General features: G+C 42.7%; 1 protein-coding gene across 1 annotated transcript in view; it reads right to left on the bottom strand.

Moving 5' to 3' along the window:
• The window catches only part of CRIM1 (cysteine rich transmembrane BMP regulator 1), a 650425-nt gene that overhangs the window by 527734 nt on the left and 96944 nt on the right, over nucleotides 1-25747 (bottom strand). The gene's annotated exons all lie outside the window — the stretch shown is intronic.

The raw sequence follows: 25747 nt of genomic DNA on the forward strand, positions 1-25747 counted from the left end.
CATGGAGACGAGGACGCTAGCAACGGAGCAGGTAAGTGGAATAACTTCTGTATGGCTCATAATTAATGCACGATGTACATTACAAAGTGCATTAATATGGCCATACGGAAGTGTATAACCCCACTTGGTTTCGCGAGACCACCCCTTTAAGTGTAATTAAGATTTAGGATTTACTCAACCTGTTTGTGCCATTATAACTGAAGCGACTTCCCTCACCGAAGAACATAACTTCATCTATAATTAAAGAGCAATGACTGTAGTACATCCACGCACGGTGTACAGCTTACTCTTCTACACAATAGGGAAATTACACTGGAGAAGATGGCACTGAAATTATATAGTATTGTACACTCCGGCCCGGCCTTACAGCGGATGATGTCCTGTCTAGTATTGTATTCTGGCGCCTCCCTTCATATGGAAATGCCAGCATTCTAACATACCACAGCCAACACTACTATACACAAAGCCATCTAATGACAATGCTATCCAATATCTACATAAACTCCTATACATGAATATTTGTGGTGGTCACAAGCCTTGGGTGCCTGTAGGTGCACCCACAAAGATTGGACACCCCTAAAGCCGGCACAGAGTATACTACACTATACTTAAATGGGGTTGACTTCGATGGGGAAGTCAAAATCTGCAACAAGGTCCACAAATAATGTATTCTAGTGGATAGAATACGTAGTAGTGTAAAATTTGCAATTGTGCTTCTAAAACAATTTTTTCTTCTTTTTTTTACAGAAGTGCAGTGTCAAATCTGACCCGTGTGCACTTAACCAAATAATAAAGTAGTGGTGCTGCACTGCATATCATTATATTTATATATTACTAGCTGATATAACCGGCTTTGCCCGAGTTAATTTGATACAGGTATTTACAGGTTGTTCGCACATAAAAATTTTATGAAATCTAGGTTACTTTATAGTAACAGAGGAATAAAATATGTATACATATAGAGGAGCGTTAGACTCTCCTCAGGCTGCATGTACCAATGTCCCTCTGCAGAATGTGCCACCCCTCACACTTTCCTCATTTAGGACCTAAAGAATGCTCGCGCCAAATTTCACGCTTGTTTAACACTGGCAAGTTACATTACATAGGGGTGCACTTACTTTTGCAATAAGCATTGAATAATAGTTCTGACACCTTTATTTTTCCCATTTAGGATCTAAAGAACGGTTGTGCAAAATTTTATGTTTTTATGACACCGGGAAGTTAGAACATTAGATTAGTTATGTTACACAGGGGTGCCAATATTTTTGCACTTAGCATTGAATAATCAAGTTGTGACCCCTTTACTTTTCCCATTTAAGACCTAAAGAATGGCCGTGCCAAATTTCATGTTTGTACGACACCGTGAAGTTAGAGAATTAGTGGCGAGTCAATCAGGGCTCTAATATAATTATATATTTATTTATTTATTTATTTATTATGAAGGTGGCCCCAATTTCTAATTTTGCTTTTGTTAGTTCTTTTCATGACCTATTGGTGGGCTCCGTGTGCTGTTAGTTTGGAACAGTTTTGGATAATGTGCATATTTACTGTATCATTTATCCCTTGACTTCGTTATGGAGGGGCAGCTGTCCTAGCTACCACCTAATAACTGATCCAATTTACCTGTGATGGCCCCACCTTCTGTAAATTTGGACCCACTTATATAGTCTGCAAACGTAATGCCCATTTACACGTAACGATTATCGCTCAAAATTTGTTGTGATTGTTCTCAGCAATCTTGCAGATATGATAACTTTTAATGGCTAACAAAAATACATAATGTTATAGCGAGCTTGCAAACCTCTCAAGTTCTTCTTCAGGCTCAAAATTTGTTCAAACAAACGAATTTGGGCGATAATGGTTCAGTGTGAATGCGAAAAAAAAAATAACTGACTTGTAGTTCACAATTGTTTAAGGTAACTTTTCAGTCAACTTAAAAAACCTCCTTAGCACTTGCTGGCTTGTCATTTCATTTAAATGCCAATTATTTAGCCTTGAACAACTGAACAACTCGAGAGGAGGTGTGTTTGTTTACCTTGCATAAACACAATGACTACTTGGTTAAGCCGGCCCCATTTACATGGGACGAATGTCAAATAAACTATGCCTGACATTCGTATCTGCATGTACTCTCTCCCGTGCTGTTGCACAGGAGCGAGTATCATTGTCTCGCAGCGGGGTGGCTGGAGATTTCACTCCTCACTCTCCCCTGCCCCTCTCCATTTTTTAACATAGCAGTTGTTCAGTACTGAACGGCTGCTATTTACACTGAACGATCATCGTTCAGAATTTTAAGCTGCATAAAATCTTGAACAATGATCGTTCAGTGTAAACAGCAGCTGCTCAGTACTGAACGCCAATTGTTAAAGTGAATGCAGAGAGGCGGGAGAGAGCGAGTAGTGAAATCTCCTCCAGCCGCCCCACTGCGAGCCAACGATACTTGCTCCTGTGCAACAGCATGGGAGCGAGTATACGCGGGGACGAGTGTCGTGCATTGTTTGCCTGACACTTGTCCCGTATAAACGGGGCTTTACTCACGCAAGACAATCTTTTTTCACACCAATTAAAAAGCAGCTGGCAGCAAATTGATCACATCAACACAAGACCAAATGAGCAAACAAGCTAAACAGTGTGTACTTTAGCTTCTGAGGGAAATGGAGGGAGTTTCAGACAATTATCTGCACATTTAAATGCTATGCATTTCTATACCAAAAAATAGTTAATTTGTTTAGTCGTTCCCTCGTTCAAACAATAATTGTTGCGTGTAAATATGACTATAGTTACATTTTTTTCAGGGACACTTTAAAAAGAACCTGTTACCGCTCTTGACTTGTCTATTGTAGTAACTACTTGTATCCCATAAGCAGTGACAAACTATTTCTCTTGAAAATTGATAAGTTACCGTATTTTTTGTTCTATAAGGCGCACCCCTGTTTTAGAGGGTGAAAATAGGGAAAAAATATTTTGAACTCACCCAGGGACAGCACAGGGGATGGTACCAGGCAACGGAACAGAAGCAGCAGCAGAGGTCTGAAAAACCAAAGCTCCGTGTCACAGCAGCGCTTGTGTGCAGCAGGAGGAAGGGAAGAAGCCGACTGGTGGAGGTGAGCAAAGCAGCAGCAGTTCCCGTCGGCGCTCACCACCAATCAGCGGTACATGTGGGCGGCAGAGGGGAGGAGAGAGAACCGATCACACATTTGTTTGTGTGATCACGAGCTTAACGTGAGATCGCGCTAACTAAATTGCAATCGGGTCGAATTTCAGCACATTCACTCTATAGACACAGACTTTTCCCCCCCCACTTTGGATGGAAAAAAAAACGCGTCTTTTAGAGCGAAATATACGGTAATTGACAACTGGGCATTAAAGGGGTTGTCCCGCGGCAGCAAGTGGGTCTATACACTTCTGTATGGCCATATTAATGCACTTTGTAATGTACATTGTGCATTAATTATGAGCCATACAGAAGTTATCAAAAGTTTTTTACTTACCTGCTCCGTTGCTAGCGTCCTCGTCTCCATGGTGCCGACTAATTTTCGCCCTCCGATGGCCAAATTAGCCGCGCTTGCGCAGTCCGGGTCTTCTGCTCTCTTCAATGGAGCCGCTCGTGCAGAATGCCGGCTCCGTGTAGCTCCGCCCCGTCACGTGCCGATTCCAGCCAATCAGGAGGCTGGAATCGGCAATGGACCGCACAGAAGAGCTGCGGTCCACGGAGGGAGCAGACCCCGGCGGCCATCTTCAGCAGGTAAGTATGAAGACGCCGGACCGCCGGGATTCAGGTAAGCGCTGAGCGGTTTGTTTTTTTAACCCCTGCATCGGGGTTGTCTCGCGCCGAACGGGGGGGGGGGGGGGGGGGGGGGTTAAAAAAAAACAAAAAAACGTTTTGGCGCGGGACAACCCCTTTAACATTACCCCTTGCTAAAAAGTTGCATCCCTAAGTCAACATTGTCAATACTGATTGGACAGTGCAAATAGACTGTATATTGGAACTCACCCCCAACTGGCAACACCCAGTTCTCAATTTAGTAATACATTTCTAGAAGGATCAACAGAGCAACTGTTCAACATAGAGCTCTTAGAAAAGATGCTGGAGCATTATTTTTAAGTATTTCCTTTAAGTTATCGATCTACCCCAACTACTAACATCTACAGTGATAACAAAACAAAACAGATCGAGGCAGAAGCCCACATCATCAAATTTCTGAAGAATGACAACTATCACAGACCAACTGTGAAAGGCAAGCTGTTTAGAAAACTGAAATATATAGTATATAGCCAGTTTAAAGGGGTTGTTGCAGAGAAAATATTGTTTATAGTTAAAGCTAGCCTATAATTATTAATACATTTCTGTATATAAAGGTCTCTATCCCCAGATATTCCAAGACGAATGTTGAAATAGCGCCACCTGCTGTTTCTATTGAACAGTCTTTCTGTGCTCACCTCAGTAAATGTTCCAAGGTGGTCACACCTACTCTGTGTTGCTTCTGTGCAGTAACTATGTCTGATTCATCACCTCCTCAGTATTTCTTCTGACATCAGACAAGATGCAACTTCAGAAGCAGCTGCTCATCAGACTGGGGATCCCTCCAGATAAGCAGAGAGTGATGAAGACTGAGCATGTGTGACCACCTTGGAACATTTACCGAGGTGGACATAACAGAAACAGATGGTGGTGCTATTCTTACATTATTTCTGAAATATCTGGGGATAGAAACCTAGTTTTCAAATAAGTGTAAATACAAAGAAAATGCTATGTAATTATCGGCGACAACCCCTTTAAGGCATTAAGATATACTCAGATTGTGTTCCACGAGCTATCAAAAAATTGTGATCTACTAGTTGCCTACCTAGGCATTATAGCCTGTGTGTTTATACTTGGATAGCAATACTAAGGCCGCCTGCAGACGAGCGGGTCGGATCCGGCGGCGAGAATTCGACCCGAGCGCCTGCAGAGACGAGCACGTACTCACCTGCGCCCGGTGCCCCGGAACTTTCATGTGCCGGCTGCCCCGCAGAAAAATAGGACATGCCGCGGTTTGTTTGCCGCGCGAGATTTCGCGCGGCCAAACCGCGGCCGTCTGCATAGGAGTGCGTATTGTAATGCACTCCTATGCAGGCTTTGAGCGGCGCAAATCCCGCGGGAAATCCCGCCGCGGGATTTCCGCCCGTGTGCAGGCGGCCATAGTCTTTAAAAGGTTAATTAATGTTTGTAATTATTTTTAAATGTTGCAAAACAATAAAAGAAACAATACTCACCTGGCCCTTGCCCCGGCATCCATCACTGAAGCTCTGGCGGTCCTCCCGGTCTTTGTTTATAAACCGCTAGCGCTTGATCCGTGACTATGGCAGTCATTTGCAGTACTACTGAAATACTGACATCACTGCTCAGTGATGGGAGCCACAATGCCACATGACGGCTGTGGCCACTAAATGGCTAGTAAGCAAATATTGGGAGGACTGACAAAACTTTAGCACTGCATCACTGGTAGGGTAAGAACAGGCAAGTAGCATTTCTTTTATTAAAAAAAAAAATCCAAAAAGTTAAATAAACCCCTACAATGTTTTGCATAATACCGTATGAAAAAAAAAAAAAAAACACTTTAAAAAGAGTCGGATAACCCCTTTAAGTTATGATCTTTCTTCTCTAAATGATCTACCATTTCTCAGCGTATAGCTTAGTCTTTAATACTGGCAGCAAAATGACTATCTGTATAAACTCACTGCGATCCCTCGCCATTATCTGAAGACTTCACAAAACACCTAAGAAATGAGACCTTTGCCAATAACATGGCTTTGTTAAAAAGTTGCCCACTGCAAAAAGGACAAGTTCTCTGTGTACGCTAAGCAATCAAGCCAACATCAAGAGGCTCTCTTCTCTCTTTGGGTTGTACAGGCTCTCACATGTATTTTTAATACAGAGTCAGTTTAAGAGAAGGTCCAAGTACATTTCTGAAGATTGCATGTAGGAACTCCCCTTACATTTTGAAAAGTCTTTGCCTGAGGCCATTGTCTACATCAGTGCGACTCCTTCTATTTTCTTATTCGTAGCGACTGAGGAAAGAAAAATGACAGGATGTCTCTACAATAAAGGTTTTACCCAACATCTCATCTTGAAGCCATATCATATATGAAACTGGCAAGGGAGAAGCCATTAGAGGGAAACAGATGACAACGTGAAATATGTCAGTTCTGAGAGGCTTTTTACATTCATTTTCTAAACATAAAAAGCTACTAGAGAAACATTCACCAAGCCGAGATTCTTGGGCACAACTTGTATCAGACAACACATGGGCACCGTCCATGTGCCCTACTATGTGTGTGAGAGGGGACCCGGCATGTCAGTTTAAAAAAAAAAAAGGCAAAAAATAAATAAAAACCCATGATCGTCTACATAACCGCATTCATTTTAATGGGTCCAAGTTCTATCCGTGTTTGCTCATCTACAAACTCAGATAGAAGGCAGATAAAAGAAAGGCATGCCCCTAACATAAAATAAGGATAACGGCACCCCTTAAATCATCTTCTAAGGTACTCGGTTCATCACAGAATCCGATTTCATGCCATTCCTAATGGCTCAGCATGGTTTGTACCACAACCAAGCAAAACAAATCCAACCAGAGTGTCATTATAATTCTATGTCTGCAGTTGTACAAGGAGAGAATAAAATGCAGAAAACAACTTTAAGTCAAAAATAGATATGGTATTCGTGCAGATCATTCCAAATATCTCCAATAGTGAAAATTAGCCATGTACGGGATTAGTATATGAAATGATGAAAGCTATTAATACCATAGCCAACTAGAGGTCAGAGGTCACTGGACTAATAATATTCACTCCACATCACATTATTAGCTGAAAGCCACATGCAGAGTTTAGCTGGAGGTAATGTATAAAACTAAGCCCTCCGTCTTCTCTGTATTAAACCATGCCGGTCTCCTAATAACGAATCACATGTGAAAATGCCTTACAGCAGGTCTTACAATATTTTCAGTGATCGCCCCGATGCAAACCTCAATCCCTGTGTAGATCACGTCTGTGCAATAATAGCAACAAGAAACTAACCACATTCAATGGTCGCCATCCACTCAGACACGGGGCATGCTGACATTTTTCCTTGGCGAGCGGAAAATCGCAATTGAATTCTGCTCATGTAGAGGAAGAACCGCTTTTCCATAGCATGCTATGGGCGGTGTTTACTGCTTAACCCGGCTGTGTACGGTCAGCCCAAGTTAAAGGCCAACAACAACTAGTTGGTGGATAGCTATGCACCTTCTTACTGCTGACGTATATATGTACATCAGGTGCGGTGGATGCCGCCTTCCTCCTTCTGGGAGGAAGGAGGAATTTGTTGGAGGGTGCTGGAAACAAATTCCCTTTGAAATGCAAAATCTTGCTACATTGTTCTTCGTGTACAAGCCGATTATTGTAGCCGCAGTAAAGTGATAATGTCCCTTTAAATAATAGAATATGGAACACATTCTGTCACAATTTATCAGGCACGTTAAAAAGCTAGGAGATACCTGCACTGCTTTCTTCTCTTACAGGCAGAAGAGCGCCCTGAAGGCCTAATCATCAGACGGAACGCACAATTATTATATAATGGACTGTAATTTAAAAGTTTTTTTTGTAAATTGCCATTTCACTTTCACAGAGCCAGAAAACATGTAGTATGGGGCTTTAGCCAATAATCAACAGCAAGGAAAAATCCAGTTATAACCCCCATGTAATACAGCATGAACTATTTAACTCACTTTAGGTTTTCTTAATTATGCATTAAAAACATTCCACCAAATGAGTAAGTGTGTTTATGATGAAAACAGCCAGGCTGGTGGATACAGCTGGAGTTAATGAGCGCCATAAAACTGTCAATTACATTTCTTCCTTTGCAACTGGCTCCGTGATCTCTGCCATGACTCAATGTATACAATGACGAAACAAACAATTTACTACATAACCTTCTTTGTAGATGCCAGTGGGCAAGACTTCCCGCTTCCCTACAGTGTTTTGCTGAATCAATTACTGCGCGGACTAAAAGGTTTTGCTTTTTTTTACCAAGTACCGCTGTAATTCGGAACAATAAAATTATGCGGAAGTCAATCAGAGGAAATCCTCCGGCACTTGCCAGAAACTAGGACGAGGATGTCAAGAGGAGTTTCTAAAGAGATCACAACCCAAGCTGGCCACAGACATCAAGCCAACTACTTGGCCAACGGCTCTTTATGGCAAGCTGAAAATCTTTCACTAAAACGGTTCTCTAGATCCCAGGAAGAGAGACGCTTTATAATCCACTCACTACAGATTACAGCTATTCAAACTAAACGCTGACAGACAACACTGACTAGAGGGCCTTAACAAGGAGCAATTAACTGGTAAAAAGTGGTTATATCAAGCAAATGTTCCCAATCACTGTCCTGTGGAATCATGTTCTGACAATTAGTGAGAATGCGCTCGTTTGTCGTTGATCAACTCTTTTATGATGACCTAAAAATTGTTTGTCGTTACATCCCTTCGTGTAAAACAGGCATCTGCTTGTCATTAGCAGAAGCAGACAGTAGGAGAGGCAAGCGATCCTAAAAGCGATCAAAAGCAGGAAAAAACATGCGACTTAGTTCCATATAAGTGCTGCATTTGGAATGCCAAGCTAGAGCGTCGTTTGGCGCATATATATGTATAGATTTTAACAAATTGATTATCTACATGTGTACAAGGACCCAAAGCTTTGCTCACATTAGTATCACGGTTTCTATTAAGCATTAGGGTACGTTTACACACGGAGGAAACGCTGTGGAATGTCTGCGGCCGAAATTCAACAGCAAATTCTGCAGCATTTTCGCACGCAAAACAGTCAAAATCTATTGGTGCAGATTTTGACTAGATTTGGGGGATTTTGAGTACCTACAGCACTCGTCTCCGAAGACTTGGGCTTTCAGACCTATTAAAAACTGGATTAAATGTTTGTTGTAAAGAGCAACTCCTGTGATAATATAACTTACCCCCTACAAAATCCCAACAGCAAAAATACACTATTAAATAGGTATTGTCCTCTAGTAGAATGCAGTCCGAAGCTCTCACTTACGACCTGAAAGGTGGGTTCAATCCCTGCATGGTTCAGGTAGCTGGCTCAAGGTTGACTTAGCTCTCCATCCTTCCAAGGTCTGTATAATGAGCACCCAGTTTGCTGGGGGGTAATAAACAAATTACCTGAATGCGCTGCGGAATAAGTTGGTGCTATACAAACAACAAGTCCTGCACCTGCTGGACCCACACCTATCTCTAAAAAGAGGGACCACCTCACCCTGTACCACTGGCCACTGCATTCAGGGTGGTCAAATTTATGGAAATAGTCAAGCACCTTGTGCTATATTGTTTCTGTGATTACCATAGAAGTGAATTGAACATTAATAAACCGTAAGCACAACGAGTTTGCTTTCTGTAAATTCAAGACTTAAAAGAGGTTGTTCGACATAAATCAATCAATCATTCTCTTAAAAACAGGTCCCCACTCCATAACATAACAGCCAGTCATATCCTCACTTCTCCTCACTCCCCACATCTCTAGCACCGCAGCTCTGTCCTCCGCGTTTGGTGTTTGTTTAGGAGATGCAATCAGCTTGCACACAGGACGCCACAGACTACTGCAGCCAATCACAGACTACTGCAGCATAAGGGCTCCTGCACACGTGCCTTTTTTTCACCCAATTGTCAATGGGACTTTCTAATGTTAACACTTTGCAAGTTGGTGCGTTTTTAACATTAGAAAGTCCCATTGACAATTGCGTGGGGGGGAAAAAGCAGCGATATTGCGTGAAAAAAAACGCAAGTGTGCAGGAGCCCAAAGAGCGTCGAGGTTAGTGATTGGCTGCAGCAGATTGTGATGTTCAGTAAACAGGCAGCTGCAGCCTACAATCCTGACATCACAGGCGAGACGGGAGCTGCTGATGCGGCAGATCCGGGGAGTGGGGAGAGGCGAGTGAATATATGACTGTTTTGCTATGGCTTGGGGGACCTGTTTTAAAGAGAATTTAGATTTTAAACAACCCTTTTAAGGAAGCGACGTAGCACAGAATTCTGGGCCGTTTCCATAAACGTTGCATCCAGCGGGACGGGGTTGGAAGTCCTCATTCTAGAGATAGCCGTGGATCCTCTGGGATCTGCATTTCTCAAACATTCATGGCATATACTAAAGCATAAGCTATACATGTCTGAGATAAAATGTTTTTTGTTTTTTAAAATCAAAGGGTATTCTTAATCAGTGGAATATGTTGGCGCAATATGGGCAACAATACATTTCTGGACTGAAAACAAGTGTCTACATAGCGCTTATACTCTCTTCCTCATGCAACAGGTCCACAACAACTAAACCCATGTTTCCCAACTCCAGCCCTCTAGACCCCCAACAAGTCATGTTTTCAGGATTTCCACAGTATTGCACAGGTGATATAATTATTGTCAATACCTCCAACATTACCACAGGCGTTCTCCCTATAGGATATCCTCCAACCACGACCTATTGGGGGGGGTCAGGTAGACTGGAATGCAGGAAACGCTGAACTAAAAGAAAATAAAGTTTATCCGATCTATCGCTCATCACTTGGGTATTGTTGTTTGGGTCCCACATATGACAGATATGTGACAGTTCCTTACTGTCAGGAGACAGCGGATATCTGTAGTCCCTCAATAGCTTGGGCGACACCAGATGCACACCTTTGTCTTCGATAACACATTTCTCACAAAGAAAAGGTGCGGTAAGTAATGAGGATGATAATACCGAGGCTTTGCCTTTTTTCTTTAAATTATGTTCAAAGGATTCAATCAGTTCGCGGCAGACTTTGATGTCCTGAAAGCACTTTCCAACAGCTATTCCTGTGACCTAGAACACATTACACAGAGCAATATCTTCTCATCCTAGTTTGTGCAACATTTTACTTTTTAAACAAGCAGGTCTTTCAAATGCTTCCCCACAGCTACTAAGTTATTCATTACAAGGCTTCATTTCATTGTTGCATGTAGGGGATCTACATAACTCATGCTTTTTACGGCCATGAATATTTCATATCATCTTATATTGAAGTCTAATTCTCTGCTAAGTATTCATTGTGATCATATTAGATGCCTCTCTGGGAACACAGTCGGTTTCCTGAAATTTTTTTTTTGAATATGCTTGCAGGATGGTTTCCGCTCTGGACAGATGTGGCCTCAATCCATCCCTCTTTTTTCCCTCCACCAAGTTTTATATGACCAAATGTACTGACATTTTAGGCGGTTTATGAAGGAACCTGGTACATGTCATACTGGTGGCATTTTCATTGCGCTCCGGGTCAATTTAAATGGAAATAATTTATAGTTTACTGCCTCAAATATACGGTTATGTTCCAGTTTGAAATGACGGTTTTGTTTCAATTGAAATCAATCACTTCTGCCCCATGGATAAACGTAGGCTTTCTCCTTTAGACAAAACCCAATATGCGCTTACCTTTTTTGACGACTTCTTAAGAGATATTCCCCTCTGACCATGGGCAGATTATTTTGTAGAAGAGTAAGTATACTCCCAGCATTCCTGAGGAGTATGCGTAGCCGAGCAGAGCACAATTTGAAGTAACTGACATTAACGATACATAGGACTACATGGTGTTAAAAACTTGCTATTTATGCAAGGAAGCATTGCTCAACTGCTAACAATACTTCCTGGTAGAAACAGAATCTAGGGAGTTCTAAGCCGATTTTACACCCCTCATTGAACATAGGGCTGTGAAAGTGCGCAACTTATCGAAAATATGCAAAGTCACATAAATGATTGCAGCCTAACAAGAATGTAGAGAAAAGCAGCCGCCCTCCTTGGTTGCAGATAGTAACCAGATAACGGATGGCATTTTACAAGATGCATAAGACAAAAGGTTCACAGTACTAATGCCCGCTTTTCCTGCCCCTATATAACAATAATGCCCACTTAATGCCCCAAGCAGTAATAAGACCACCTTCTCTGCTCCCTCACAATGTGGTCATGTTCTCTGCCCCCCACACAGCCAACATATGCCCCATATTCCCCCACATACTAATAATGACACCTAGTCTGCCCACACACTGCAACGATGACATCTTTGCTACCGCTACACAATGCAGCCATCTTTTCTTCCCCAAACGCAGCAATAATATGCTCTTATGCTTCTACACACTAATTATACTCGCCTTTTCTGCCCCCACCAGTACTAATGCCTCATTTTCTGCTCCCAACAGTAATAATGTCTCCCTCTATAGGAATGCCCCATTTTTTGCCCCATTAGTAGTTCTTCCTCCATTAGTAGCCATGCCCCGTTTTAGGCTGTAAAATAAAAGTGAAGGGATACTTACTAGAGATGAGCGAACGTACTCGTTACGAGTACTTACGCACCCGAGTACCGCCATTTTCGAGTACTTCAGTACTCGGGCGTAAAGATTCGGGGGGCGCCGTGGCGGCACGGGGGGTAGCAGTGGGGAGTGGGGGGGAGAGGGAGAGAGAGAGGGCTCCCCCCTGTTCCCCGCTGCTCCCCCCCGCACCGCCGCGCCTCTCCCCGCCCCCCGGCGCCCCCCGAATGGGCGGTACTCGGGTGCGTAAGTACTCGTTATGAGTACGTTCGCTCATCTCTAATACTTACCTCTCCGGGTAGTGCACGCACAGCACATGACTGCTGCAGCCAATAGCCTCAGTGTCTGGGGCCAGGAATTGGCTGCAGCGGTCACATACCATGTAGCACATAATCATGCTAGCCGCAGAAGAGGAAGGAGCAGGGGGTGAGTGAGGAGAGTATGTTGCAGTTTTCTATTATAGAGGGACACATGTCAAATTCAGTCATATCAATAAGGCCGAATGCAAAATGTAAATTTGCCTGTACAGGCATTATTGTAACTTTTGGCTGGGGCAGTGTTAAACAGTAAAGGAGTTGAACCATGATTGAAAAAGTTATCTCCTAACCACACACCACTGGGACCCTCACGGATCCCAAGAACAGGGGTCCTGAAAGTACCCATATGAATGGAGTGGCACTCAAGCATGCACACTGCAGCTCCATTCATCTCAATGGGACTGTTGGAGATAGTCAAATTCAAGCACTATGGATGGGGGAAAGATTTCAGCCATGGAGTAACTAACCCCTTTAATGATCGATTTACTGGCTGGTAGAGTTGACAGTAGAAGCTTTTGAAACACCAAGGTTCCTTAGTTGGGCATATTCAATATGCTGTTTCTAACGCCTGCACCCTCAATCCATCCAATAAGTAGATGAAAAGAACCCCATTAAACCACAATACTTCCATTTCCTGAATACATACATGGCGTTCCTGAGGTCCACCAGAGAAAATGATTGAGGGACCTCCCTTCATCTATAAACCATATATAAAAGTCTACTTCTCTTTTACACAATACACACCAACAATAAAGACAGATCCAAGTTAGGTCATCTCTTGCTGGATCTTTGCAACCCATTAAGGTGTCAAAGTCTGGGCCCACCAGATGATCTACTGGTAATTGATCAATAACATTATTTAATGCTTAAAGGGGGACTCCAGGACCGCAATATTGATGGCCCATCTTTAGGTCTGACCCCTGACACCCCTATTGATAAGCAGATTAAAGGGAAGCTGAACTCAACCATTACAAGAAATACAGAGCTGTCCTCAAACAATGAAAGGTGCATCTTCAAAATCAGCAGATTGGCAGGGGTACCGGAAGTCACATCTCCACTGATCTCATGGTAGCCCAAACTATTGGAGGATACCCCTAATGTATAACTCAGACATATCCCAATAGTGTGATATGAACAGAGACTAAATCTGTTTTCCTCCCCTTTATGATCAATGTTCATCACACTTTATTTACTTGAAAAATATTTTATGGGTGTTCTGTAGGTTCAATTATTGAGTGACAATGTAGTCAAGAAGCTACATAAGTGAAGATGTAATCTGAAGTGTGTACTCCAAGTACACTGTAAACCATTATTGACTGCTAGCATCTGCAGTTTTCTTCTAGTCGGACTCTCCTGTTTTCTTGCACAGACTCATCACTATTGATTTGTCTTATCTCTAGGTGATTATAGTTTGTGCTTTATCAGAAAACTTAACCACTCATTATTCCATGTTTACTTAGGAGCATGCACAATGTTCCTCATATATCTACTCTATGCCGAAATGTGGTCACTCCTAAATAAGTGAAATGTAACATGCAATAGGGAAGTTTAATGAGGAGGACATAAATATCCCTGTACGAACCTCTGGGAATTAACATTACGTGTGAGTGTCATACAGCAAAACTCATTACTGGCAGAGATCGAAAAAGTTGGAAGTCGGTAGTAAATTTCTAGGTGCATCGGCTGCCTGGCGCCTGGCATTTTCTTTCCACCACTAGTTATCGTCACGCCTATGACATGGCTTTCTATATGGGCCAGATTCCTTATATACAGTACTTGTCAACCCAGCTAATTCACACCAGACAAGTGTAATTACCTTTCCCAGTAGGCAATGATGACAATCACTCACTCGGCACAATATATATATATCTATATACACACATGCATTATCTGCTAACCTAGATCATTCTGAAAGGTTTCAAGTTCCATCTCGGAGAACGACTAAACAGGATTTACTCTTAAAAAAAAAAATCTAAATTATTGAGCAGGTAGAAGGAACTTTTAATGGGCCAACATGGGATTCATTAGCGTTGTGGCTACACATGTGCTTTTCTGACAGCCCTCTTGTTGATGTACAAAGAACTCTCCTGTGGGTCAGTTAGAATGAATCCTGTCCAATAAGCATTCCCCTAAAGCGGCGCTATAATGCATTATTAGTTAATAGTCTGCTGTAGGATATTCCAAATAAGACCGATCTCACATGAATGGATTTAAATTGCAGATTCCGCGATCATGGTCTGCTCGTATGACACACGGTAATACGTGGTCAATCAAATGCATTGACTTTCTCCGGTTCGCTCACACTTGCGGGTAGGAATTGCGGATTCCATGAGTGTAAGAAAAATCGCAACATGCTCTATTTTACTGCGCAATTTGTGCGTATCAGCTCTATGGATGCGTTTAATCCGCAGTGAATACGCAATTACAAATATTGATGCGAAAAAGTCCGTGCTTCTACCCAGTTGTATCAAGTAGATAACTTTTCTTCAACCCACCAGATTAATACCCCCTGCATGACCCAATGCACACAGATGGATTTTTGCTGCAGAAATCATTGCCAGACGCCCTCCACGAATTCTGCAGCGAAGTCCATCCATAGCATGCAATGTAAAAGGATTCATCTACGCACACGAGCGGATATAACTTGCGATTCCCGCTCGCAGAGGAAGAGTCGCACCATGCTCTATTTTTGTGCGAAACCCGCACAGATGGCTTCCACTGACTGCAATAGAAGCCATCCATGCGAGTCTCACACAAAAATGTCAATTTCAAAAATCGCTGCGGATCCGCATCATTGCCGATGTGTCATTCTCTGCACTGCGCATGTGCGGCGGAGTGCCAGTGGGCACATTCGCAGTGCATCCGAGAGAGGTATGCAGGGGTCACTGGCCGTCACAGAGTCGGAATTCGCTGTGAGATCTCGCAGCCGGATCCGACCCGGCTGTGTGCATGTGGCCTAATAAGGACACAGGACATAAAAGTTTTGTGGAAACATTTGAACAAACAAATAGTTTCTAAGACACCAAAAAAAGTGTCCTATTGTAGTTCTCATTGCTGAAATACATCCCTTTTTTCACGTTCTCCTTACCGCTCACCCAATCCCTTCATCTTTTTAACTATGCCGTTTGCCGCCCTCTATAACAACAAACCATATAACGGTGCCCAGCCCAGGAGCAGAGAGCAGAAACATGTTGCTTTTGGCAAAGCTGCAGTTCTTCTGTCCACTTTTCAGAACTCTGAGCAAGAACACATGAGGACTGAGTGAAAGAAAAGGGCTGTTGCTGTAACGGGGCCAACAAAATATAAAGACACAAACCCAGATGCAGGAATCTAAAGCATTTCCTTTGCTATGCGACTGTCCTTTTTAGAAGGTCAAATGAACATAATGAAAAAAAAAGTAGATATTTTTAAGGGATTGTTGGATATTACTTGGCTTCTGCAAGAACTAACATTGCCAATGCCAAACATATTTAACTAGTGCTTAATTTTTATTCATCTGTCACATGAGCCAACAATTCTCTACAACTAGCCAGAATCCTTTCATTTAGAATTCATCTTCCAGTCAAACATTTTTCCTGTAATGAATGATACCCTTTAAGTAATAAAGATTTTTTAATAACTGTGTAGAGCATAAAGAAAATTCTTAACTTTTCAGTATTTTTTTCCATAGTCATGAGTTAGCATCACTCTGCCCATATGGACTACTCAAACTCATGACTAACCATCACTCTGACCCTACAGACTACTCAAACTCATGACTAACCATCACTCTGACCCTACAGACTACTCAAACTCATGGCTGACCATCATTCTGACCCTACAGAATACTCAAACCCATGGCTGACCATCGTTCTGACCCTACAGAATACTCAAACGCATGGCTGACCATTGTTCTGACCTTACAGACTACGCAAACCCATGGCTGACCAGGACTCTGACCTTACAGACTACTCAAACCCATGGCTGACCAGGACTCTGACCTTACAGACTACTCAAACCCATGGCTGACCATCGCTCAGACCATACAGACTACTCAAACTCCATTCCCCACTTATAAAGCCCTTTTTAAATAGGATTTGTCTCCAAACTCATGCAGAACAGTTACAGGAGTATATTGTAAATTCGGTGAGCTGCAGTCCTCAGCATTTTATAGAAGGTAACGGGACATAGATAATTATACTCAATTACCCAATGAGCCATAAGCGTGTCAAATATCACCTCAATGTGTATCCAGTGTTGATCCCCTGAACGGCCACAACAACTGTATGGTGGTTTAAGGTTGTCTCACAGCAAAAGAAATCAAGACTGCAGCGGACATGTGAGCATGAGCCTTAAACCATTAAAGACTGGAAAACTGTTCAGCACCTCCTTCTGCATTGTGCCAACAGACTGGTAAGAATCGGGTGTAACGAATATCAATTGCTCTATGTATAAACAAACGAATGACTGTCATATGTGATCTTCAAGGACTTGTCTAAGCATCCATCTTAGGCCGGCTCACATCTACGTTGGAACCTCTGGTTGGAGGATCCATTGCAGATCTGGCACAAAATACCGAAAGAAAAAAAGCTGCATTCAGCACTTTATCTTCTGGCTAAAAGCCGGGCAACTGAGCGGCAAGCGAACGAATCCCATTATAGTCAATAGTGTAAAACTACCCCAAACAATATCTGCTCCTAACAGTATCTTTACGGCAATGCTTGAAAAAAAGGTGTAACTGAATGGTGTGAGCTTACAAAGAGCATAGATACAAAATGACTATACAAAGTAAGTACAATGAGTAAATAACGTGTGACCACCTGAAAGGAGTTTTCCCACTCCAATTGTTTCACAATTTGTCTCCAGCAGCCCCCCACTAACCATCAATAATCCCCTATAGCAGTTTTATTTTACCTTTTTTTGTGTGTCCACAACCCACTGTTTTAGTTTTAATCATTCCTACCACCTTGTTATGGTCCGGAACTAGCAGTAACCTCACTTCTGGTTCCTATGTGGTCATTACCCACCAGCAGTAGTGCTGGCCTCCATGCCTGCGTTACTCCCAGCCTTCGCATGTACACGTGCAACCTCTCTGTCTTACCCACTACACACATGCTGATGTGGCCAGAGCTTCTGTACCGGGGCCATGAATGCTACTGGTGACATGGCATACACTGCCCTGCCTGGAAGTACTTCGAACTGCATAAAGACAAGGTAGAAACTGTGAAAACTGCCGGGGAGAGGATCACATGAGTGCGGCTCTCATCTCCATCAGCATTGAAAATCAAGTAGGATAACACAATTCTGCCGCCAGTTTTCCAGTGTTACTTGTGGATTGGTAATGTGTTTATCGAAGTGGGACAACCCCTTGAAGGTGTTCAACTTTTGCACTTCAAGGGAATAGTTATTACAACAGAATATATACAGATAATGTGAAGGGAATAAAAATACATAGATGTACCACAATAAGAAACACCTAAAATAATTATTCACTTCAGCACTGAAATACAACAATTTTACTTGTTCTGATGTTATAACAGAATCATAAAATGGTCCAGTGAAGACAGGATCACTGAAAATAGATACAATGCCCAAAAGACCGGTTGGCTATACAGAAATGGGTCAAAGTTGCTGACCTTGCACTATAGTTTTGAAAGGGATTTCTGGAAATCAGTCAAGCTAGTGAAAAAGAATCTGGCTAATTCACATTTCTCATACTTTTCTCCTTTCCACACCCGGAGAAAATATTTGGAATTTTGTTTCAGTAGCACAACTTCCCTTGGGTGCGGTGGTTTATTGTAAATGCCAGAAAAACTGCAGGGAAAAAAAGAGAAAGATAAATCCAAAAACTACTAAGAATGAACTCTTGAAATAAAAAAAAAAGTCATAATTCTTTCCACTAATCCGTCCCAGATGTCTCCTCTCAAAATACTTGTGTTCCATTTATGAAACGTCATCCTTTACTGCTTCCAGGTCATGCCACTAAGGTATCAACAGAGGGAAAACCACAAGAGATAATGTCCCTTCGACATACCATTGTATAATTGGCCATAAACATTAGGTACTGTTCTATACATAAAGTTATCACATACATGGACTTCATTTAATGTAGCTACCATGGTCAGTTCCAGGTTAATGTGGGCTCTTGGGCGATAGAAAGATGGGCCCACTGAGACCATCAATGTCCCCTATGCCAGAGTTGGCAAGAATACCCCTTTCAGCCCCAGTCAGTAATACCTTCTCTTACTTCCTTCAATAAAGAGTCCCTTTTAGATATAAGACCACCTTTTACCCCTTTAGGAATAATGTCATGTCTTGCTCCCTTTTACATATATATGCCACCTCTTGACCCGTTTTACATATGCATGCCACCTTTTGTCCCCTTTACAGAAGAGGCAAGTATGTACTTTTATTAATCAGACTTTCAAATTAAAGTCAGGAGGGCCCGGCTGCTGTGCTGACCTAGCAGCCCATGCTCCGGTGCATTGTGGGCACCCTCATACGCAGTGGGCCCAGCATATGCCCAGGTTTGCAGCGTGCTGGCTCGGGCCTCGGTAGCGGTCTTGCAGATGCATACAATGACTATCACAACTATCCAAGCATTTCCATTCTCTTGTATAAGCAGTGCTCGTGATGTCAGGGGGCAGGAATACAGCTACAGACTAAGGAACTCAATTTCATCAACTTTTCAAAACGAATATGAATGAAAATCTCCAAGCTCAACATTTCAATAAGAGACAAATCTAAGGCAGCGTGGTGATGACTGCACAAAGAAGAGACTGATCAATATCAGTGTGGAGAAATGTAATGTTCTTCAGGTTTCCTATGTAGTAAAACTATTAAGCAACAAAAGGTCCTATTACACGGCCAGATTATCAAGCACAATGGTTCGTTAGCCACATTCGGGGCATGTAAGAGGGCCAACGACCAGCTGACGAATGAGTGAATGCTCATTCTTGAGCTGATCGTTGATTTTCAGAAAGCATAGGAATGCTAAACATCTCTCAGTGTGAACAAGAAGGTATACAGCTGGCCTATGGGGAAAACCAATATACTAATGATCGTTCTTCTTTATTCTCAGCCCATGTCATACACATGCTAATCAACGTGCTTGTCAATTGGCATTCCGTTAAACTGGGCCAAGAACTGACCCATGTAGAAGAACCTGTAGACCAAATAGAAGCTCAACACTCAAGTTCCAGTGTTTACCAATGCTACCATCCAAAACAGTTCAAGAGCTGATCATCAAAGTCACCCGCTATAAAATTACAAGCCCACATTCAAGGACATACGGGCTTTATAGGACCCCTATCGAGGGAGAAACAGAGCCTTTTATAATGGGTGGCAAAACCCAGGATCATAATAGTTAAATGGGCACAAGGGCTTCATTAGTGATTTCAGCCATGTCAAAGTTACCAATACAGAAGTTTCTGTTCAAAGAAGAAATCAATACTACAATCCAGAACTTGCAAGAAGGGGGAACAAATATCTCCAGAAACCTAAAAGGCAAGCAATAGGACAAAGTCCTGCTAACACAAAACCCAACTCAATGAAAAGCAAGAGTCTAAAAAAATACATATGGCAAGTTATCATTAAAGATCTACCAGAAGAAATGTATATAAAAGTTCCTTGGTTTAGATGAATATATTAAAAGCAATTTTAATATCCTACTACTATGCTGTCATAAGACTGCTTCCATCTACAGGCCCCAAGGCTGTACTATATTAGCTCCCTGAGATCTTGTGTGGAATCAAACATCACCCACGTCAACATCTACATCCAATCCTAATAACTTCAATGTTATAAACTGCAGTGTTCTTCGCGTCTCCCGGCATAACACGGTGTACCAATTTTTCCTGGAGACTTCTTGTAGCTAATCCCTTATAAAATGAAATGTCAAATTTCCAATATTTTATGGCAGGGTCATTAATATCATTTTCACATATGAAGCAAATAATTTAAATCTAAGTTTATATAACATGATATTTGCTTAAAATGAAAAGGGGGACTTTAAAACGTCTTCCAATTGTACATCTTCCGACGTGTCCGGTCTTGTCCCTAATTGGATGCTACGGATTGTTTTGTAAATTTACAGGAAAACTGTAGAATTCAGAAAATGATTCTAGTCTCCATAGAGTGTCCTGGAGCACCGCTACTCTGTTAGACATGGAAAATAAAAAAGACCATTGTTGTTTTTTTCACCATAAGGCCTTAATGCGATTTTATTCCCTGAGAGTTTCTATCTCACATCCAAACACGTGTTTATTGCAGATAGCGGGCGGCAGGCAGCGTCACGCACACACTATGACTTATGCATGATTTTCTTCGGATTAGGCTTATTTCCACCAGGTCTAGAGCCCAGGGAGGTGAGAGTAGAGAGAATATTGTGCATGATGGAGGAATCACTGCCAGAATCTGGAGGAATACATTTCAAGGCAAAGTAGGCAGAAATGTTAGTTAAAAAAAGAAGACTGTATAAAAACGTATATACTGGGGGTACGAGGCTTCAGAGAGTACACGCTGGAGGTACGAGGCTTCAGAGAGTACACGCTGGAGGTACGAGGCTTCAGAGAGTACACGCTGGAGGTACGAGGCTTCAGAGCGTACACGCTGGAGGTACGAGGCTTCAGAGCGTACACGCTGGAGGTACGAGGCTTCAGAGCGTACACGCTGGAGGTACGAGGCTTCAGAGCGTACACGCTGGAGGTACGAGGCTTCAGAGCGTACACGCTGGAGGTACGAGGCTTCAGAGCGTACACGCTGGAGGTACGAGGCTTCAGAGCGTACACGCTGGAGGTACGAGGCTTCAGAGCGTACACGCTGGAGGTACGAGGCTTCAGAGCGTACACGCTGGAGGTACGAGGCTTCAGAGCGTACACGCTGGAGGTACGAGGCTTCAGAGAGTACACGCTGGAGGTACGAGGCTTCAGAGAGTACACGCTGGAGGTACGAGGCTTCAGAGAGTACACGCTGGAGGTACGAGGCTTCAGAGAGTACACGCTGGAGGTACGAGGCTTCAGAGAGTACACGCTGGAGGTACGAGGCTTCAGAGAGTACACGCTGGAGGTACGAGGCTTCAGAGAGTACACGCTGGAGGTACGAGGCTTCAGAGAGTACACGCTGGAGGTACGAAGCTTTAGAGAGTACACGCTGGAGGTACGAAGCTTCATAGAGTCTATACTCGAGGTACGAAGCTTCATAGAGTCTATACTCGAGGTACGAAGCTTCATAGAGTCTATACTCGAGGTACGAAGCTTCATAGAGTCTATACTCGAGGTACGAAGCTTCATAGAGTCTATACTCGAGGTACGAAGCTTCATAGAGTCTATACTCGAGGTACGAAGCTTCATAGAGTCTATACTCGAGGTACGAAGCTTCATAGAGTCTATACTCGAGGTACGAAGCTTCATAGAGTCTATACTCGAGGTACGAAGCTTCATAGAGTCTATACTCGAGGTACGAAGCTTCATAGAGTCTATACTCGAGGTACGAAGCTTCATAGAGTCTATACTCGAGGTACGAAGCTTCATAGAGTCTATACTCGAGGTACGAAGCTTCATAGAGTCTATACTCGAGGTACGAAGCTTCATAGAGTCTATACTCGAGGTACGAAGCTTCATAGAGTCTATACTCGAGGTACGAAGCTTCATAGAGTCTATACTCGAGGTACGAAGCTTCATAGAGTCTATACTCGAGGTACGAAGCTTCATAGAGTCTATACTCGAGGTACGAAGCTTCATAGAGTCTATACTCGAGGTACGAAGCTTCATAGAGTCTATACTCGAGGTACGAAGCTTCATAGAGTCTATACTCGAGGTACGAAGCTTCATAGAGTCTATACTCGAGGTACGAAGCTTCATAGAGTCTATACTCGAGGTACGAAGCTTCATAGAGTCTATACTCGAGGTACGAAGCTTCATAGAGTCTATACTCGAGGTACGAAGCTTCATAGAGTCTATACTCGAGGTACGAAGCTTCATAGAGTCTATACTCGAGGTACGAAGCTTCATAGAGTCTATACTCGAGGTACGAAGCTTCATAGAGTCTATACTCGAGGTACGAAGCTTCATAGAGTCTATACTCGAGGTACGAAGCTTCATAGAGTCTATACTCGAGGTACGAAGCTTCATAGAGTCTATACTCGAGGTACGAAGCTTCATAGAGTCTATACTCGAGGTACGAAGCTTCATAGAGTCTATACTCGAGGTACGAAGCTTCATAGAGTCTATACTCGAGGTACGAAGCTTCATAGAGTCTATACTCGAGGTACGAAGCTTCATAGAGTCTATACTCGAGGTACGAAGCTTCATAGAGTCTATACTCGAGGTACGAAGCTTCATAGAGTCTATACTCGAGGTACGAAGCTTCATAGAGTCTATACTCGAGGTACGAAGCTTCATAGAGTCTATACTCGAGGTACGAAGCTTCATAGAGTCTATACTCGAGGTACGAAGCTTCATAGAGTCTATACTCGAGGTACGAAGCTTCATAGAGTCTATACTCGAGGTACGAAGCTTCATAGAGTCTATACTCGAGGTACGAAGCTTCATAGAGTCTATACTCGAGGTACGAAGCTTCATAGAGTCTATACTCGAGGTACGAAGCTTCATAGAGTCTATACTCGAGGTACGAAGCTTCATAGAGTCTATACTCGAGGTACGAAGCTTCATAGAGTCTATACTCGAGGTACGAAGCTTCATAGAGTCTATACTCGAGGTACGAAGCTTCATAGAGTCTATACTCGAGGTACGAAGCTTCATAGAGTCTATACTCGAGGTACGAAGCTTCATAGAGTCTATACTCGAGGTACGAAGCTTCATAGAGTCTATACTCGAGGTACGAAGCTTCATAGAGTCTATACTCGAGGTACGAAGCTTCATAGAGTCTATACTCGAGGTACGAAGCTTCATAGAGTCTATACTCGAGGTACGAAGCTTCATAGAGTCTATACTCGAGGTACGAAGCTTCATAGAGTCTATACTCGAGGTACGAAGCTTCATAGAGTCTATACTCGAGGTACGAAGCTTCATAGAGTCTATACTCGAGGTACGAAGCTTCATAGAGTCTATACTCGAGGTACGAAGCTTCATAGAGTCTATACTCGAGGTACGAAGCTTCATAGAGTCTATACTCGAGGTACGAAGCTTCATAGAGTCTATACTCGAGGTACGAAGCTTCATAGAGTCTATACTCGAGGTACGAAGCTTCATAGAGTCTATACTCGAGGTACGAAGCTTCATAGAGTCTATACTCGAGGTACGAAGCTTCATAGAGTCTATACTCGAGGTACGAAGCTTCATAGAGTCTATACTCGAGGTACGAAGCTTCATAGAGTCTATACTCGAGGTACGAAGCTTCATAGAGTCTATACTCGAGGTACGAAGCTTCATAGAGTCTATACTCGAGGTACGAAGCTTCATAGAGTCTATACTCGAGGTACGAAGCTTCATAGAGTCTATACTCGAGGTACGAAGCTTCATAGAGTCTATACTCGAGGTACGAAGCTTCATAGAGTCTATACTCGAGGTACGAAGCTTCATAGAGTCTATACTCGAGGTACGAAGCTTCATAGAGTCTATACTCGAGGTACGAAGCTTCATAGAGTCTATACTCGAGGTACGAAGCTTCATAGAGTCTATACTCGAGGTACGAAGCTTCATAGAGTCTATACTCGAGGTACGAAGCTTCATAGAGTCTATACTCGAGGTACGAAGCTTCATAGAGTCTATACTCGAGGTACGAAGCTTCATAGAGTCTATACTCGAGGTACGAAGCTTCATAGAGTCTATACTCGAGGTACGAAGCTTCGTAGAGTCTATACTCGAGGTACGAAGCTTCATAGAGTCTATACTCGAGGTACGAAGCTTCATAGAGTCTATACTCGAGGTACGAAGCTTCATAGAGTCTATACTCGAGGTACGAAGCTTCATAGAGTCTATACTCGAGGTACGAAGCTTCATAGAGTCTATACTCGAGGTACGAAGCTTCATAGAGTCTATACTCGAGGTACGAAGCTTCATAGAGTCTATACTCGAGGTACGAAGCTTCATAGAGTCTATACTCGAGGTACGAAGCTTCATAGAGTCTATACTCGAGGTACGAAGCTTCATAGAGTCTATACTCGAGGTACGAAGCTTCATAGAGTCTATACTCGAGGTACGAAGCTTCATAGAGTCTATACTCGAGGTACGAAGCTTCATAGAGTCTATACTCGAGGTACGAAGCTTCATAGAGTCTATACTCGAGGTACGAAGCTTCATAGAGTCTATACTCGAGGTACGAAGCTTCATAGAGTCTATACTCGAGGTACGAAGCTTCATAGAGTCTATACTCGAGGTACGAAGCTTCATAGAGTCTATACTCGAGGTACGAAGCTTCATAGAGTCTATACTCGAGGTATGAAGCTTCATAGAGTCTATACTCGAGGTATGAAGCTTCATAGAGTCTATACTCGAGGTATGAAGCTTCATAGAGTCTATACTCGAGGTATGAAGCTTCATAGAGTCTATACTCGAGGTATGAAGCTTCATAGAGTCTATACTCGAGGTATGAAGCTTCATAGAGTCTATACTCGAGGTATGAAGCTTCATAGAGTCTATACTCGAGGTATGAAGCTTCATAGAGTCTATACTCGAGGTATGAAGCTTCATAGAGTCTATACTCGAGGTATGAAGCTTCATAGAGTCTATACTCGAGGTATGAAGCTTCATAGAGTCTATACTCGAGGTATGAAGCTTCATAGAGTCTATACTCGAGGTATGAAGCTTCATAGAGTCTATACTCGAGGTATGAAGCTTCATAGAGTCTATACTCGAGGTATGAAGCTTCATAGAGTCTATACTCGAGGTATGAAGCTTCATAGAGTCTATACTCGAGGTATGAAGCTTCATAGAGTCTATACTCGAGGTATGAAGCTTCATAGAGTCTATACTCGAGGTATGAAGCTTCATAGAGTCTATACTCGAGGTATGAAGCTTCATAGAGTATATACTCGAGGCATGAAGCTTCATAGAGTATATACTCGAGGCATGAAGCTTCATAGAGTATATACTCGAGGCATAAGAACAAATAAAAGTATATGGAGGGTAAATTCTGTAGGCATAAAAAGG

This window comes from Eleutherodactylus coqui, chromosome 3 (genome assembly GCF_035609145.1).
Source record: "Eleutherodactylus coqui strain aEleCoq1 chromosome 3, aEleCoq1.hap1, whole genome shotgun sequence".
Taxonomy (NCBI): Eukaryota; Metazoa; Chordata; class Amphibia; order Anura; family Eleutherodactylidae; genus Eleutherodactylus; species Eleutherodactylus coqui.